This window comes from Manacus candei, unplaced genomic scaffold, assembly GCF_025592945.1.
Source record: "Manacus candei isolate 608988 ecotype Guabito, Panama unplaced genomic scaffold, ASM2559294v1 h1tg000060l, whole genome shotgun sequence".
Classification (NCBI taxonomy): Eukaryota; Metazoa; Chordata; class Aves; order Passeriformes; family Pipridae; genus Manacus; species Manacus candei.
This window is the reverse complement of record NW_026138108.1, coordinates 6,008,358-6,027,245: the sequence shown is the minus strand read 5'-3', so window position 1 is coordinate 6,027,245 and position 18,888 is coordinate 6,008,358. Positions and strand designations below refer to the sequence as shown.

At 40.3% G+C, this 18,888-nt stretch overlaps 1 protein-coding gene across 9 annotated transcripts in view; it reads right to left on the bottom strand.

The window, feature by feature from the left end:
* The window catches only part of PTPN5 (protein tyrosine phosphatase non-receptor type 5), an 83,038-nt gene that overhangs the window by 39,936 nt on the left and 24,214 nt on the right, over nt 1–18,888 (bottom strand). The window lies entirely within an intron of this gene.

The window sequence follows — 18,888 nt, the reverse complement described above, 5'->3', positions numbered from 1 at the left end:
AAAATACACACAGTGCAGAACTAAAATATCATTGGGAAGACAACCCAACAAGAAGTCAGGGAATGCAGATTTCAAGCTCAGCTTTCAATTGTTTTTTATAAGTCATAATATTTCATATTTCAGAAAATTTCTTTTAACTGACCAAAGGCTTGTTCACCTGCCTTATGTAGTAGGTAAACAGAATTTCTTTGTTTCATATCTGTAACAGCCTGAGATTTTACAAGGTCATCTGTGTCTAGGTTGGAAACAAAATCCTGACTCTAACATGACAATGTGAAGGCCACTTAACCACATGCCTTCTGGAACAAAGATGTCAAAGTTAGGGGACTGCTCTGTGTCTGTAACCATGGGGATCTATGCCTCTCCACAGCCCAGAAGTCCAATTCCTGGAATTCCATTGTTATTCAGTATCATCTGTACGATTGAAGGAGTCAAATTCTCCTTCTTATGACTGCCCTATATGAAAGACAATAGATTACTTCTACTTTCAATTATTTTCACTGCGTAAGGTCCTGGTCTATGGACCTGGGAGCCCAGGATTCCAGCTCTGCTGAATTGAAACTGTTATGAACAGGTATTTGCACTAATACAAGAAAAGACAAGAGGGACAAGAACTAAAATACTGGAGAACTGCCTGTATCCATATGTATAAAGGAATTTATTAAGATACATATCTTGGATATATGAAGAAAAAGGCCTATATTAATTAAAGTTCACTCAAACATTTGTTCTTCCAAATCCTAAAAGATTAGATTCTAACAAACATAATGATTCCCACCTAGGGTTCTGTATTGATTTAACTATGTCAGATTTAAACAATAGTGCAATTACCACTCACACTTCATCTTGCAATCCTATATTCCTGTATTATTTGCCCTAATGGGGCTTGGATTCTTTCAGTGCCCAGATGAGGTAATAAATGAGTGAGACATCAGTAAAGCTTTCTTGTCTCAAGGTGAATGTGAAGGTCTGGAGAGAGCTGGCAAGGATGACTACATCCAGGAGTGAATCGTGCCTCTCCTCTCTTAGTGATTTGACTGACAGTTAAATGTAACATCCATGTGATATCCTCTTCTATTCCTGCATCATGAAGATTGGGATTCAGGTTCCACAAATACTTCTGCTTTGGTGCAGGACTATGGCTGCTAGAAAAAAAAAACCCTTTGGCAGAAGAACTAAAAAGGTCTCTGACATCTGTAGCAGCCATATGGCTTGTTAAAGCAACCAGACATTTCAAAACAGCACCATAAACTTAACCTCATCCTTGCTGTTCAGGGTAAGGAACTTTCTGGATCATGCCAGGGATCCATTCATCCTGTATTCCTTCCTTAAATGTTGCCACCAATACAAGCTGCCAAAAATACATGGCACAACACTTTGCTATGGAATAATACATAGGGAAACATCTTTCTCCATTCAGGAGGTAAAAGCTGGCTTCTGTAACTCTGAAAATGGCTATTTTAAAACCCCTGTGTCTCCATATCTTTAATTTTCTGACTTTATATGTGGGTACATAAAAGGCAGAAGAATGAAACAACGCCTATATGCGCTCTCAGAAAAACAAGTGCTTAGAGTACCAGGCTTAACTGAAATGTTAAAAGGCACTGTAGCAATGTCAACAAACCTCACAGTAACAAACATGCCAGGATCCCATCAAATCCTGCTGTGGGTGAGGCATTAGCAGCTCTGGAACTCAACTGATTCATACTTAAAGCCTTCAGTGAGAAACAAAACAAAACAAAAAACAAGTCCCCAGAACCGCACATCGTGGCTGTTATTTCCTAATGAAATTAACACTTTTAAAGGAACTTGTGTCCTCTTTTGTGCATGGGTGCTAATGCTCACGGAATTGACACAGCTCCATTGGCAGACTTAATTTAATAATGTATTTTTGAGCAACAGACTTGTTTCTCATCAAAATTGTTTTTATAACAGAAATAAAATATACCCCAGCAATGACAATATAGTGCTCTACAGTTATTAGACATTTATGTACATCCATCACACTGTCCCTGTGAAGGATTGGATGGTACTGCTTCTTCACTGAGAAATATAAATTTTGTCAGTGGTGGCTGCTTCTTCACTGGGGGTGGAAACCCCAGGCTTTGTGAATTACCTGCCAGACTCACAAAACAAGAGAAAAACAGGCCTCACGTGTTCTGCCAACTCTAAAGCTGTAGCAGCCAACACACCACCGATGCTCAGCTGCATTGTCCCATGATCATTTAGGGTGTATAGAGATACATATCTCTCTGAACCTATCTTCATGATGGCTGTGAGTGACAAGAATTTATAGGAATGGATCACAGCATAAAAGCATCACAAAGCATGAACACACCAGCCAAACTTCACATCCGTCAAGATTACCAACACTTCACACCAGAATCATAAATACATGTATAGCTTTTAGATCTTCAGATATCAAAAGACAACTGCCCACTGAAATCACTGTCTCCAATTTCCATCTAACTGCTAGGGAGACCTGCTATTGATGACAGAACAGTAGATGAATGTACACTACTGATATGGGACTGCAAGTGCTTCTTTTGACATGCACCTAAACTGCATAAGCAGGACACAGCCCTTGGCATTGCAGTTCACATATCTGGTCAAGACCTTGTTAAAAACACACATCATAAGACATCCTGATTGCAGGCAAGTCCAGGTCCTGGCAAGACACACCAAAGCCGAATGAGTTGCCTCAGAGTGCACATGAACAAAAGGCAGCTTGTGCTGGAGGGTAAAAAGACAGCTCGTCTATCCAAAGAATAAAGCTTTAGAAGAAAGGTAACATCTAAGAAAACGTTCTTTTTTTTGCTTGCCACTGCAGAATGATAAGGATGGAAACCAAATAATTAGCTTTCTTTTGCACTGCAGTGGTATGGGAGGAAGCGGGTAAGAGGAAGAGGACCTTTCATACTTGCATAGCAAACACAACTTGTGTATTTTTTCCTCATTCTGCAGGAAACCAACTCATGGATCACTATTTTATAATTCTGAAACTTCTACTGAACTTCTTTATAATCTGCAATCTAATATATTAAGTAGTAAACATGACAGAAGCTGCATCATTACTGTTTACAGACAGACAAAATTCACCACCAAGCTAAGTTTGTTTCTTCTTGATTCTCTCTTCACTCATAACTCACCTGATAAGTTATGTCAAAAATTACACTGAAGACTTCATGATCTGTGTTGAAATCAGGGAATGTTTTTGCTGTTATCCTAAGAATGCATCTCCTCCATTATTAATTTTTTTGACCTTTCTGATCATGACAACTGTTACTGTGCTTAATCCCTGACCTGCTCTGTTTACAAGAGTTCAATACAATTATGTTTTCCAAATGCCTGAATAGAATACTGCTCAGGAGGAGAGCATCTAGTCCTTAAAAGTATCCAGATTAAGAGCTGCAAAGAAAAATATTCACAGATGCACCCTATAGCTACCTACTACTGGCTGACTGGAGATAGCAGGGATTTACAACAATGTAATAGCCTCAATACTTCCAATTTCACTCTGGATAAAGTCCAAGTTTTAGCTGCCAAGAACCTGTGTTTGGTAGATCTTGCATTTGTAATGCAAAACCACATAGAGAGCTACTTCAGGAGGTATCAGACAGCTTAATTCAAACACTAGCAACAACCCCAAGAGATCCACATATCTCACTACATTTACCACTAAACACTGCCAGGCACCAAAGCAATTCTAAAATCAGTTTGATATTAACTGGAAGCCACTTAGATCAAACCAGTGGTCCTTTGTAGGACTGCAAACTGTAACTGCAGATTTCAGTCACCCCTGTGTAACAGAATTTAAAGAAGAAATAAGCCTGGCATACCATCAATTTAAGTAAGAGGTCCAAGAAACTGGAATTACCCTCTCTGACACATTACAGAAGAATGGAAGCCTCTTCAGCCTACATGACCAGCAACCTAGTTATCAGTCTCCTATGTTACTTAATCTGAAATGAATTTCAGCTTACAATGCTTTCAGTTTGCACTAAGTGTATCTACCCTGGACTGTAAGAACAAGCTGGGCCAAGCTAGAGGTATTTATAGCTACGTGGAGAACAACTGAAATTCATAACATTTGGGAAAGCTGAATATTTTCGCTAAAATGAACACACTGGAAGTAGCCAAGAATATTTGTATTTCATTCACTCCAATTCCTGGATTGATATGCCCATCAAGAGGAATTCAGCTGCTCAACAGCTCTCAAGTGACATTGTTTCAGGCTCTCTGAAGATTTGAGAGAACACCACCTCATTCTTGCTTTTTTTGCAAGTGTGTGTTGGGAAAACTCTGTGACAATGATGCACATTACAGCTTTAAAACTCAATTTTTAGTAAGTACAATCACTGATATAAAATGTCTACCTGCTGTTGATTAGTCAGAGAAAAATCTACTTCAGTTCTCCTTTCTGAAGGACAGTCACTGAAACTGCTAATAAAACAACTTCTTGTACCATTACAAAACTGCTTAGAAATGGTCTTTCCCTCACACTGAAGAGAGAAGGTTAATTCACCCTTGTGCAACTGAGGATAACACACAAATATTAATTCTCCTTCTCACTTGCTTTGTCCATGAGTGGCTGCTAGCATACCTAAATCCAGCAGCCTCCTTCTGAAGAAGACAAACGTTCTCTGTGGAGTTCTTTGAACAACAGTGCAGAGAGGAAAAGGGGTGTCATCTACTAGCCAGGAAAACTACTGGAGGCTTGCACTTTTAAAGTTCAAGTGGTAGAATCTGGCTGCTGCTTAAGCCAAACTTTGATTACCAAAAGGGAAAAACACATTAAGAGAAAAAGAAAGTAAGGAGTAAAATCACGTATAAAATCTGTGAGCAAGACAGGCAGTGGAGGTCTATGTATTTCTAGCCTAATGCTTCTCCCCTTTCCCTGGCAACAAACTCAAAGAAGAAACTTTCCTCTCTACTTGAAATAAGTTCTCCTGAAAAAAGTTCACCATGCTGGTGGGACACACAGCTCCATCTATAAGGGGCCTGTTCTCATCTCTGAGGGAATAGGAACCTGGTGCCAGTTTGCGAGGAGAATAGTTGCCTTTCCACTCAGCAGCTCCCTGATGAACTGCTGAGTCACACATTTTCTCTGCATTCGTTTCACACTGCTCCCACTCAGTCCACCTGCCACTTCATCTGGGGTGGGTGGGAGGAGAGAAAGAGGTGAAGTCAAAAAAAATGTTCATGTTCACCCAGGACCATTATTATGATACCGCAGGGTCACATATAAAAGCAAGCCTGCAAGCTGCTAGAGAGAGGAATGGAGAAGAGAAATATCAGATTGCAAGACAAACTGCCTCCCCCTATTCTTCAACAAGAGAAGACCAGCCAGCAAACAAGTTGCAAACCTCATCTGATTCCCAGTCAGTCACTGATGTTATGTGCTTGCTGATATGTTCTGAGAATTTAGGGTACAGATGAGGCCTTGAGGTTTTCCCTCTTTTCTGTGATTTATAAGAGCTTTCAAATTGTTATGATTTTTTCAAAAGTCCAACAGGTACTGTGTAGTAATTGTCTGGCTGCCACAATGATAAGTGAAAATACCACCTGGATAGGTTCCAGTTCCTAAGGGCATCTTCAGCTGAGTTGCTGCAGTGGAAATGTCCACCAGCTCCAACCTTCATCATTTGAGAAGATGAAGAAAAAATTTTAGCCATTTTCTTGCAGGATCCATAAAACTCAAGCATAACAGGAATCATATCCTAATACCTATTAAATTCCTGCACAGAAAAGGGACTCTGCTATCAATGGCAAGAAATATATTTATCATGGCTACAGAGGGTCCAGATTACTCTTAGGTTCGACTGAACATATAGAAACATACATTTAACTAAATTACCAAGGTAGTATTTTTTTCTGTGATTAGATTTCTGGACAGTACAGTTTATAAGCCATGAAAAAAATGTCCAGGATGTTCCTAATTTATTAAATCAATGTCTGAAAAAACACTTCTGAAACTAACTTTCATACTAAACCAGGACAACTGTGATTAACTTTCAGACTGATTTTTTACCTACTGCTAGTCTTAGCATTCACTAGAAAAACCGAGGGCTTGTTAGGAGCTAAATAAGGATTTGTTGTATTAAGCAGAATTAGTGATTCAAAAGGTAAGCCCTGTGAGAAACAATCTGTTCTTAGGTAATGTTCAGTTTTGCTTCTTAGTGATTCTGGTGCAAATCTGTTTGCTTGAAAATGTGCTTGTGCTATATAAACCTGAAATGCAAAGATAAAACCCAGTCTCAGAGAGTTTAATGGCATAGCATTAACATGCCTTTCTATATCAACTTCCACTCCCCCCCCCAGTGAGTGAGTGGTCTTGCTCAAGAAATAATTCATGAAAAAATGATAACTGCAGAGGAAAAGAAATATGGGAAAGAAAAAAGAAAAATTCAAAATCTTCTAAAATTTCCTTGCCTCCATACAGTCTTCTTTTTTTCCCCCAAATAATCAAAAGAATTTGCAAAAGACAATTTTATAAGACAGGACTCTGGTATATGAAGTCATTCCTGAAGGGGGAAGGATGCAGCCTGACACCAGAGACTTAGTTTCACTGAAGTTTGCGTATGGGACACTTCATTTGAGCTGTCATCTAACTCTTCCTGTCTGGAAGAAACAAGATGTTCCAGACACCACCCTTCCCAGACCTGGAGTCCCACACAGTGTTATAGACTGCTTTAAAATATACCTAAGCCACTTTAGTGGGTTAGTAAAGTAACTTACCTAATCATCTCACCAAATCTCTAGTCCATAGTAACTCATATGAAACAGAGCTGCAAGGGAGAAGCAGCTGGGGATACACCCAGCTGACACCACTCCGAATCAGGGGTAAGCCTCACTTGGATTGGGAGTGAGAAGAAACAAAATCCTCAGGATCTCTGCTCTAGAAAAACAGCAAAGATGAACTGCTAGGAGCCATCAGAAGCAGTAAGGGACTGTCAGATAAAGCAACCATATGGGAAGTATATGGGAGCTACTGTACCATCTGTAGGGTCTGACTGCTGGTGTCCAACACTCATTATAAACTGCTATGTTTCTACTAATAAGGGGGGAGTTGCTCTTAATTTCCGATGCAAGGCTAGTTATGCCCTTATCCACATCTAAATCATACTCCCACTACTAAATCAAATACACAAGAGGTTTATTCTTAATGCCTTTCCTAATGCTTACAGGTCTTAAACACAAGATGTGTTGTTAAGCAGTGTCCTTTTTCCTTTTCTCCTGTGAAACGTCAAGTTAAAGGATATGCCATTTCTCATGGCAGCTAGGGCCCCTCGAGCAGTGTTTGCTTTGAAACAAAATATTAAATACGGTGTCAAAGTACGGCTCTTAAGTGAGCACAGACCCTCAACGGGCAGAGACAGTGAATATTAACTTGTATCACACCCACACATATTAGCATTTGCCACCCTTCAATCAGGGCACTGTTCAAAGCTTCTTTGGTTTGGTTTTAGTTTGGTTTTCCTTTTATTTATTTTTTTTTTTTTGCGTAAGGCTCTTTCCTCCCTTCCTACTAACCCCCTTACAGACGGTACGTCTGGTTACCACTTAACAATTAGATTCAATTTTTAACAATTGGTATTTTTAAATAAAGAATACATTTCTCTGTTATATTGTTTTCTTCAGTGAACATTTTCAAGTGCCTGGTGATAACTCGGAGGTGATTTGAGCCTCTGTAAACAGAATACTAGTTGAGTTTCAGTGGAGTTGGTTGTCCCAAATTAATTCCAGGCTGAAAACTTCCTTTTAACACTGCAAATAGAAACCCAAAAAGCAGCTCTGTAATTCCACAGTTGAAGAGGTAAGGCTTTGACTGCTCATGAATCAGCCTTGCACAGGCAACACAGCCAGGGACAACTGTCAGCAGCACAACAATGCAGATTGAAATGTACAGGTTTGAACTCTCTGAAACAGGATAACCAACTCTCCTCTTCCAAACCCTAATTATAATTTTTGTGCCTTTAGTCTTTAACTGCAGGATATACTTAAACATGCGTGAATGCCTAATCAAAAAATAGCAATAATTTAAACACAGTCAAATGGCCTCTGCAATACAAGAGTGACTCTGAAAATTAAAAGAAATGAGCACATTCTGGCATCATACACTTTCGAAAGTGTTTACTGCTCATACTACCATAATCTAAATTGGTGTTAGCACATTGGTACCGTTGAAAAAAAAAAAAAGCATATTTCTCCTGATAAATGAATAACTTCTACAGTTGTAATGCTAATACCACTGTGTGTTTCTAATTTCACCTCAGTGACTTACTAGCCTGGCATTCTGTAGGTATTAGATCCGCTTTCTGCTCTGGTGAATGAGAAGGTTTGCACCTTGAAGCAGATGGGTGATACGCTGGCTTCCTGCCAGGTTCAAATGTGAACATTTTGATGTCATTCATTTGGGGATAGCCTGCTTTACTAAGTGACTCAAATCTTACGCCCTGGAGCCTTCACCAAAAGCATTTAGGAAAGCCACTATCGCATTCAATGTTTATTTCAAAGACATTCTCTTTCCTGAGCAAAGTAAATTATATCAAGACCAGTCTCAACAATCATCTTCAGTTGCAAACCTGATACATGCCCCAAGGGTACTATGCCAAGTATAAGCATTTCACTTTCTTTCATGCATTTAAAAAGGCTATGCTTGCATTGCTTTGCTTCCTCAGAAAGCAGCAGCCTCACTCAGATACTATAACTTAGGCTTCAGAATAAGCACTTGTACAGCTAGGGCATGGACATCCAGAAACAGGATGTCCACACTCAATTTTACCTCCTTATTAGAACCCTATTTCCATCCAGGGCTACTCCATTAATGCAAACCCTGCACAATTAAATATCATTGCTTCCAGTTCAGTACTCTGCTACCATTGTAACTGCAGTCCCTTCACATTAGGGGCATTCTTAGGTTAATAAAATGTGGTAAGCATAACAGTTTCAACCTCTCCTTCTCCCTAGCTATCCATATAGGAGCACAAAAAGGGAACAGTGCATGTAGGAGGTGGTAACAGTCCACTTCGTTTACCTGTGCCTAGTCTATCTTGGTTCCTATACTCTGCTTCTCAACATGGATACACAGCCTTAAATAGTAAACTAAAAAAAAAAAAAAAAGAAAGCAACAGCTTGTCTTCTCATCCTCTTCCCAGTGAGGAAACATGCACTAAGCAATGTTTTGTCTAGATAGAGAAGCAGACATGCACAAGTTGTTAAGGATCTCTGTCAGAGAAGGTGAGACAAACAGGCACACGCTGGTGATGAACTTTGCAATTATTCTGGGAGGATTTTGCATGACTTGCCTGCAGTCCTGAGCTTCACTCTACAAAACAATCCAAAGAAACAAACCTCTAATGGACACACATATCCCAAGGCTCTGCTTGACCTGAGGTGACTCTTATACCACAGAGCCTCATGCTGAGTTACCTTAGCAAGAGCTGACATTAATCAACAGGTCTCCAAGGTGGGAAGCAAGCACCATTTTGGATCCTGTATCAGCATAGCTTTTCTACTTCTAGCGCCCCAGTAAGACTGGGATCACAGTTAGCCTAGGGGGTTTTTATTCTGTACTCCAGCAAATATTGCAGAAATGCTTTTTATACCTTAATCCTAGACCTTTCTGGAGAAGATTTGAATATGATCTGATATTGCATGGAAGCACAAGGCAGGTATGCTGCATCTGTGGGAGGTACAGCTGACAAGGAAGCACACTTTAAACCTCCCATTGCTAGAGGTATAAAAGGTGTTTACAGTATCTCCTATTCTGAGGATGAAAACACAACAAATTACTTTACCTCCTCGACTATGCAACACAAATTTTAAAAATATTATTGTCTCTGATCTTGATTGAAGTATTTCTTTCTTTTCAGAAGCTCCTGATCTCATAACATTTATAATTCAGGTCTTCCTCCACATTACTTGAAAATTCTACTAGAGATTTTTTTCCTTGCACCCCTCAACTCCCATTGACGATTGTGTACAACAAACTTGCTTGGTCCTTTCCGGAAAGGATTGTGTGGCAAGGTTTTGGTAGCAGGGTGTGGGGAGGCGACAGGGGTGGCTTCTTTGAGAAGCTGCCAGAAGCATCCCCATGTTCAACAGAGCCAATGCCAGCCAGCTCCAAAACAGACCCACTGCTGGGCCAATCACACGGTAGTAGCACCTCTGTGATAATATATTTAAGAAGGAAAAGAAGTTATGGCACAGAAGTGAATGTGGCCAGGGAAGAGAGGAGTGAGAATATGTGAAATGAACAGCCTTGTAGACACCAAGATCAGTCCAGAAGGAGGGGGAGGAAGTGCTCCAGGTGCTGGAGCAGAGATTCCCCTCCAGCCCACAGTGCAGACCATGGTGAAGGAACTGTGCCCCTGCAGCCCATGGAGGTCCAGAGGGGTGTAGATAGCCTTGGAAGGACCTCACACCAGAGAAGGTAGATGCCCAGAAGAAGGTTGTGACTCTGTGAGAAGCCTGTGCTGGAGCAGGCTCCTGGTAGAGACCTGCAGATGCATGGAGAGAGGAGCCCAAGCTGGAGCAGGTTTGCTGGTAGGACGTGTGACCTTGCACACTTGAGCCTGTTCCTGAAGGACCACATTCACTGGAAGGGACCCACACTGGAGCAGTTAGTGAAGAACTGTAGGCTGTGGAAGAACTGCATTGGAGAAGTTCATGGAGTACTGTCTCCCATGGGAGGAACCCCATGCTGGAACAGGGCAAGGACTCCTCTCCCTCAGGAGGAAGCAGTGGCAGAAACAGCATGTGATAAACTGACTGTAACCCCCATTCCCTATCTCCCTGAATTGCTGTAGGGAAGGAGGTAGAGAATCAGAAATGAAGTTAAGATCAGGATGGAGGGCAGGGTGAGGGGAAAGAGTTTTTAATATTTGATTTACTACTCATTATCCTAATGATTTTGATTGGTAATAAATTTCCACAAGTCAAGTCTGTTTTGCCTGTGACAGTAACTGGTGAGTGATCTTTCCTTGTCCTTGTCTCAACTCATGAGCCTTTTGTTATGTTTTCTCTCCCCTATCCTGTTGTGGAGGGGCGTGACAGAGTAGCTTTGGTGGGGACCTGGGCTCCAGGTAGGGTCAAACCACCACAGTAGCCTTAATTATGCTGGGAAGATCATAAGAAGAAGGGACAAGAGCATTTTATGCATGGCCCAGGTAGAAGCCCTGTGATCTATTTCAGATATGCTGAACAGAGGCACAAAAGACAAAAGATGAAGCAAGGCAGTACCAAGTCCTATTTTTGAGGGATACCTATAACATAGTTCATCCTTTCACCTCTACAGATCTTGAAATGATCTTACCAGTTGAATGGACATAGCATCATCGAACCTATATGTGCATCCAATAGAAACAGCACTTTAGTGGCATGCAGAAAAATCTCAAGAACAAAGGAAGCTTCACCTTAGAGCTGTTGCAAAAGCCTTTTTCCCTACAGAAAATAACACAGGCTCTTCAATGTCCTGGCAAATGACATTCAGAACCTGTCAGTACCAGTGAGCACAAAGGATACTAAAAGGGGCCATTTTGAGAGCCCCTGAACAGACATGACAGAAAGAAAAATGACCTATTCTGAAAAAGCTTTCTGTATTTTTCTTTGTCTCCCACTGAAGGCATACAAAATGGAAGGCATTTAGTGTCTCTCAAGAGTGCCATCCCTCTTCTCAAAAGGCTGCAAAATTGGTCAGATGAAACTTCTACCTATTTCAGCAGAAATGTTGCCTGTGCAAGGAAGTTGGGACCAAGCCTTGCAGTCTAACCACCTTCTATCCTATTTCTGTGCTCAGAAGTAAGAGACCATATTAACATACACAGAGGGAAGGTAAAGGCATACAAACTGCTAAAGACTTTGCAAGGCAGCAAAGTCTATTGTCCAACAACTTGAGTAGAAAGGACTTTTAATAGAACATGTTAGTTCATTAAATCTGGAACATTAACAGGTTTTTCATAACACTGTGGCATTTTATCCATGAAAAGCAATGAAAAAAATGGTTCTATTTAAAAGTGGTAATAGCTGTAGTCTTTGAACATATGCTTAATGAATAAATCTGTTAGGAAAAAAGGCTTGTGTGTATTGGAGGGGGGTAGTATGTTTGTTCTCACTTAAAGCGTGCCATGATGGCAATCATCAACAGCAAATGGCATCTATTGTTGGGACTAAATAAAATTTCACTTGGCCAGTTACTTTCAGGTGAAATTGCATTTTTCTTCTAAATAACACATTCTTTTAGCTAAACAGCTGAGTTTAAAATAAAGCAATACCAGATCCATGTCATTAACGACACGGATAAGCATTCATGCTCTTTGGTAGGTGCAAAGAACCACAATATAGTATTATCCAGGCTGCTTGCTACCACAGCATGGGGTGTAGCACACAGAAAGCCAGCAGCCTACAGCGAAGAGGCATTCAGATCCCATGGGGAGAACAGTCTGACAACCCAGTGCTACCACATATCATGGTGGTGGGTGCAATTTAAGGGATGAAATTATATAGAATACAGTGCAACGTAGAATCTGAACAGAATAGACTATGAAGAACTTACAAGACAACCAGAAAGCTATGATGAAAAAAGCACATGAGAACAAACTGAATTTGTTGGGCTTCCATTTGCATGAGCAGGTGGATAAGTTTAACGAGCTGGTAGATTTATTTGTGAAATTAAAATGCCAATTCCTTGCATTGGGAAGTAAGTATGAAAAATATCTACAGTTAAGCCATAGCTGGCTGAGTATTTTTAAAGGAAGTTTGACAGATGTTGTGAAAATGCACCATTAAACAATAAACATGTCAGTATTTACTCAGCTCCTCTTCTGTCCTCCCAAAAAGCTCTTCTCATGGAGTGCCCAAATCTCTCCTTTCTCTGCTTAATCTGAGAGTTTAAGATCCTCAGTTACACTCTGAGTGCTCCTAAGGAAGGTTCACCAAGGCAGACTCCCCTTTCTGTTCTTTCCTTCAATAACACACTTGAATATGGCTCTTTTTTGGCAACATGGCCAGATCTCAACTGGAAGGTGCATTTTGTGGTGAAAGAGCCATGGGGAACTCCCAAGTTGCATTCAACGATATTTCCTGGTGTAACACACCGCATTTGAAAAATCTAACAAATCTAACAGGTGAGACCATGCCATGATCAGCTCTGACAACTCTTTTCAAGTAGAAAGGTTGGGAGACTGTTCCTCACTGCTTTTGGACAGTTGAGCATGAGTCAATGCTTGCCCTCCATCAGCTTTGTTACCTTGCCAATCCTTGCAGTCCCTCCTCTAAGAACTCTACCTTGTGAAGACACAGAACAGGCCCAGATTACCAAAGATCAGAGATCATGTATAGGTGGAAAGAGACAAGAAGATGCACAAATATAAAGCAGGTCTCAGGTTCCCAAGACTTCTTTTCCAAGACAGAACAGTGATACAATGAAGAAAACATTCCATCATTAAACCCTCTAATCCTTGAGGATGGTATTCCCCAACAATTCAGCTCCTTATGTTATCCATATTGAGCTACTTTGCTTATTGAGGTTTCTTGCATTTCCCCATGGGGATGTCACCAGCAGATGTAAGGAAAGCATGAAACCACAATTCACAAACTGGTAAGGCAGAGGTCAAGAAGGCATGAAACAGCAGACGTTTGTAATGCTGTGATGACATTAGACTTCCAAAGGGTGGTTTGCTTCAACTAAAATAAGTTTATAAAACTGCCACAGACACACACTTATCATCAAGGTTCTGTTCTCAAAAATGACTAGTTGTTTTACCAGGCCGATTTTCAGCTTATTTCAGCTTGTAGTTATGCAATTAATTTGTCCATTAATTAATCAGTTAGTCCACCAATCCAAACACTGACCATGAGGTATTCCTAAAATTTAGTATGTGACAACATGCCCAATTCAAAATATTGCACTGTTCTGGATCTCACATCCATGAAACAGGCTCTCTGGTATTTTTGACTTATGAAATATCTGCTCTAATGCATTAAACCAGGTCCTATAAAACCACTCTTGCCAGTTAAGATCCATAATGGACTCGCGGTAACAAACAGAGAAAGGAGAAGACAAAATACAGGTGACAAAAGAAGGTCTGACTATGCTTGAGAATAATGGAAATAAGAATATCTAATAAGAGATGAAAGAAGGAAAATAAATACAAGGTCATAGAAGAGAAGCCTACAGGAGGAGGAGGAGTGTGAAAGCCTGACAGAAGCACTGAGTGGAGACTAAAAACAGCATCTGGCAATAGCTCAAATGAAACAAGGTAGCATATGCAAGAAGTACAGTACACTGAAAACTTCCTCCCTCTTGGGGATTAAATAACCTCAGAGTTAGGGCAGACAGTCTACCCTCCCTCTCCTTGGGAATATCTTGCTCTAAACTTTGAAACAGAAAAAATGTCTAGTTAAACTTCCCAATTTCAACTGTGAGCTCTTAATGGAACATTTCAAAGGCAAAACTGCAGAAATCAGATATTGATTTTGATTCATTTTTCTAGTGGGAAACATGATGGTGGATATCTTCTCCCTAGCTCATTTAGGGCATCAAGAGGTCAAATTTTCAGAAGTCCCAATCCAGCCAGATAAGACTGTGGTTCTGTTGAAACAACTTTAATTGTTCTTCAAAAGATGGGCCTAAGTTTCATTTTCAAAAGCAGCCTAACATACAGAATCCCTTTCACACTGAAAGACAGGGACACAATACTGCAGAGTTGCTTTTGAAACTGAGACTGACACAGTTTTCAAACTGCTGTCTACCATGTGCTTTTGCATGTCTGTGGATACAGCACATAAATGCGTCTGTTGTCACTCACAATTAAGAAAACACAGGTGCAGTTGTGAGAACACCAAACACTACATACTGGGCAGTGTGAGAACAGCCCATCATTCCAAACTTTAAACTGCAGTGACGTTTATGATATTTGTACCTGCACAAAAGCCGAGAAAGTCCCACATGGGGAAGTATCACAGGGCCTAATAGAACTCGACAGAATAGTTCTGTCAGCTCTCACAGGGGCAGAACATGGCCTTACAGGTAGACATGCCAAGCCAAGCAATGCCATTTCAGGGAATATGCCACCATGTCCCACCTGTTTTTTGACATGGTGCATGTGCATAGGCTGCCACATCTGACTGCACAGCAGGAACAAACCACAGTTCTTCACCTCTATGACCATCTGGAGCAGGGTTGTACCTGAGTTTGATGTTGCGCTCCTGAAGCCCATATGTCTATACTTCCTTCAGCAGAAACCAAGAAATAAAAAGACAAAGACGATGCCCTCCAGACCTCACTCTAACAAAGAGCATGTGATTAGATTTATCTTCTGTCACAGTCCCTGTTCCTGAAGATCAAGCTTAAAAGGCAGGAGCTACACAGAGAGGCAAGAGCAGAGCAAACTGTCCTAATATGAATGGTGAAAGAAGGACTGACAAAAGAGTCCTGAATAATCATTGGAGGAGACTGACAGACCAGAAATACTATTTTGCTGCCTGTGTAGTAGTAGAGACACAGTAGAATGTACTTTTACCTTGGATTTAGGACCCCAATCCTCCTAGGAATGACAGAAGCTGTAAAAAAAACAAACTCCGTGATCTACTTTTGAAATACAGCTGCCCACTTCTGCTAGGACTCCTGAATCATACCTTATTAAGTATGCCCCATGTCAGTACGTGCTCATGATTGTCAATAAATCTTTAAAGTTTTCAAGTAACATTCTTGTATTAAGGTTCAAAGACTGAAACCAAAACAAATAATTGGTGTGATCAAATGAATGTGCATGTGAGGCCAAACAAATAATTGGTGTGATCAAATGAATGTGCATGTGAGGCGTTCCACTTCAGTTGGTTATTTTATCATTGCAAGCACGGTACTGACTCATCAAGCAAATAAGAGGCAGCTCCATCTTATCAATTTGGAAAAAAACCCCAAATCATTCTGTCACCGCAACTCAAAATGCAGTGCATATCTGGGAAAGAAAGAGGCACGATGGAATGCACCTGGAGGAAAACAGATGTACATCCTCTTGGAAAGCAAGGAAAGACTTGCAGCTGCTGGAGAAGCAGCAGCACAGTGGTTAGAATAACTGTGCAGGGGAAACCCAAATCACAAGCTGGAGCTTTGCACCAAAACACTGTGGTAGATCAGCTTGTGTATGTCTTTTACTTGGGCTGTTAGATTGTAGACAGCAGACACCACTTCATAGCACACCATTACAAACTGCTGTCTTCAGAAACCTGCATGCTCTAACCTGGTTGATGTGACCTACCAAGACTTCTGAAGTTCCAGGTAAATCTCTGCAACAGTTTATAATTTGACAATGCATACTTCACCAATACTAAGCTGTCAGCATTGCCAGAGACCAGTTGGATTCACTGTTTTCTAGTTACAGTGACATGATGAATGGCAATCTCTCCATGGTGACCTAGAAAGGTACTTAGCGACACAGAGATCCAGGACGTATCAGCAAATGGATTCTGTTGTCTTTTCATGCAGGATGCCTGAGAGGTGACCAAAAATTTCAACTTTCACTGGAACTTCAGCGGAAAGCAAATAATCAGTTCTCTTAAATGCCTCATAAAATCCCAATCTGAATAACAGAGTCTTATCTTTGCTATTCAATGATAAGATATCCTTGATATTGTGACTGCTGTGCTGGACTAATGGAGCTGGCAGAGGAATAAACATACAGCAGGGGACAGCATCAACAGGTTCAAATCCTTAAATTACAAATGCATGTTTACCAAAGTTATACCTCCTACTTAATGTGAAGCAAGATAACCATTTTATGCAGCATCAAGTCAAGTCATTTGCCACCTGTCCAGCCTGAGAAAGGATCAAGTGCAAGAAGAATTAACAAAAAAACCCCAAAACCAACAAAAAACTACCTAAGAACTTATCCAGCGCTTCATTAAGATATGATAATACTGAAAAAAACTGTACTAAAACTGTACTAAATCAATAAGGACCATAGAACTAAAAGTGGCACATGATAATTCAGCAAATAGATACTTGTCAAAAAGAATAGACTGATTTTTAATTTAACTCTTTTGAAATCAGGGTCCTTGTGAATGTACAGTTGTACACTGTAGATACAGTGTACCTTGGTGCTGCAAACTGCCATGTCCTCTTCATCTCTCTGATTCTTAAATGCTGCTAAGAGACAAACAGATTTCCACCAGTTTTATTTTCTTTGGTGTTTTGTGTACACACTGCAGAATAAACTTGCTTTAATAAAGCTTTAACTGAAAGAATTTCACTTCAAAATGCCAACCCGAGTGCACACTCCTTCAAAAATAGCATGTTAATTTTGCTCATCCCCACAGACTCATGTGACCTCTTTTATCTGTATCCTGTTTTCCACCCGCACAAGAGCAGCTCATTACTATGTTGTGCAGCTACAGCAAAACTTTTCAATCCTCAGGAACAGCATCTAGTTTTAATTTCACTCTGCATACTTTTTGCTTCATACACTATGTTGGATGTGAGCATGTGAACATGAGGCGGTTCTGTGAAATAAATAGCCTTTCAGTTACTTAAAATGACTGTTTTCCAATCTAGTAAATCATTTTATGGTTTCACCATCCCTATTTGTTGGCTGGTACAAACACATCTTAACAATTTTTCAAGGTATCTTTCAGAATTTGAAGTTGCCCTCCAACCTACCCTAATCAAGCCGTGCCTTAGAAGCTTCTCATTAGCTCCCATGACCTGCCATGAAAACAACAAGATTTTCTTTGTATGATTTTTATTGATTACTCAACTTAGGAACTACAAAAAAACCTTTGGCCACATTATATATAACATTTTATACAACAGCCAAGTTTATTAGTGTGTTTGTGACAGCTCAACTGAATGATACCATTTTCTTAGTCAGATTTGAAACAAGGAGCAGTCTACAGTCCTGTGACAATGCCTGGACAACGACTTTTACTTCAAACATTTATTAGAGCATCTTCCAAGAGCTCTAAAGACATAGATTTGCATTTTATACACCTGAGTGTTCCCTCAAATTAGTGTCAGTGATACTTTCTAAGCATCTTTGCCAAAACTAGTCTGTTCAGCCACCTCAGACCGAGGCCTTTACAGGGTACGTTTTCAGCAAGCGCACTTGCCAGGGGCAGCCTACACACACAGCATGTTACCAGTGCTTCCATGCTGGTGCTATCATATTAACAAGAAGGCAAGTGCATGACCTTCAGTTCACATTCAGCTGGAAAGTTTTAGCAAAAGTCTTTTTGTTGGAACTATTCCACTTCAGTGTCACATGATAAATGATTGTCGATCTTTTCTTTCTGCCCTCCCACATAAGGGTTGTTCCAGGCTAAGCTATTCTGCAAGGCAGAACTACCCACGCCTTCTTCTGCAATAAAAACAAAACTGTTTGAAAAACTTCCCTTTGTATTGCCCACATATAAAGAGTAAGCCAGTATCACTGCTGGATTAAAGATCCTTTCCATGAACAACCTTCAGGGTCTGTGCATGAACACATGGTTCACAGGAAGTGAAACATGAAAGACCTCTGAATATCCTCACTATCCATAAGGATCATATACTGGATTTATAGCACATAAATTACTTTTTCCTAACTATCCAGTTCCAAAACAGGACCTGTGTGTGGTTTCTATGTAAATGGATGGAACAAATTCACTCATGGTTTAACTCCATACTTTTAACTTAATTTTACTACAAATTTCAGTACAGGGATAAATTTGATAAACTCTGCAAAGTGATTTCTGAATGCATTATTTTGTATAACCAGCAGAACTGTGTTTACATCTTGCTTTGAAATCAATATAGTCTATGACTACAAGGGTCAGGTAACATAAAACATTGTGGTTTTACTTCTGTCAAACTATCAAGGACAAGTGCTGTGAGGCAAAAAGTGTGTGGTT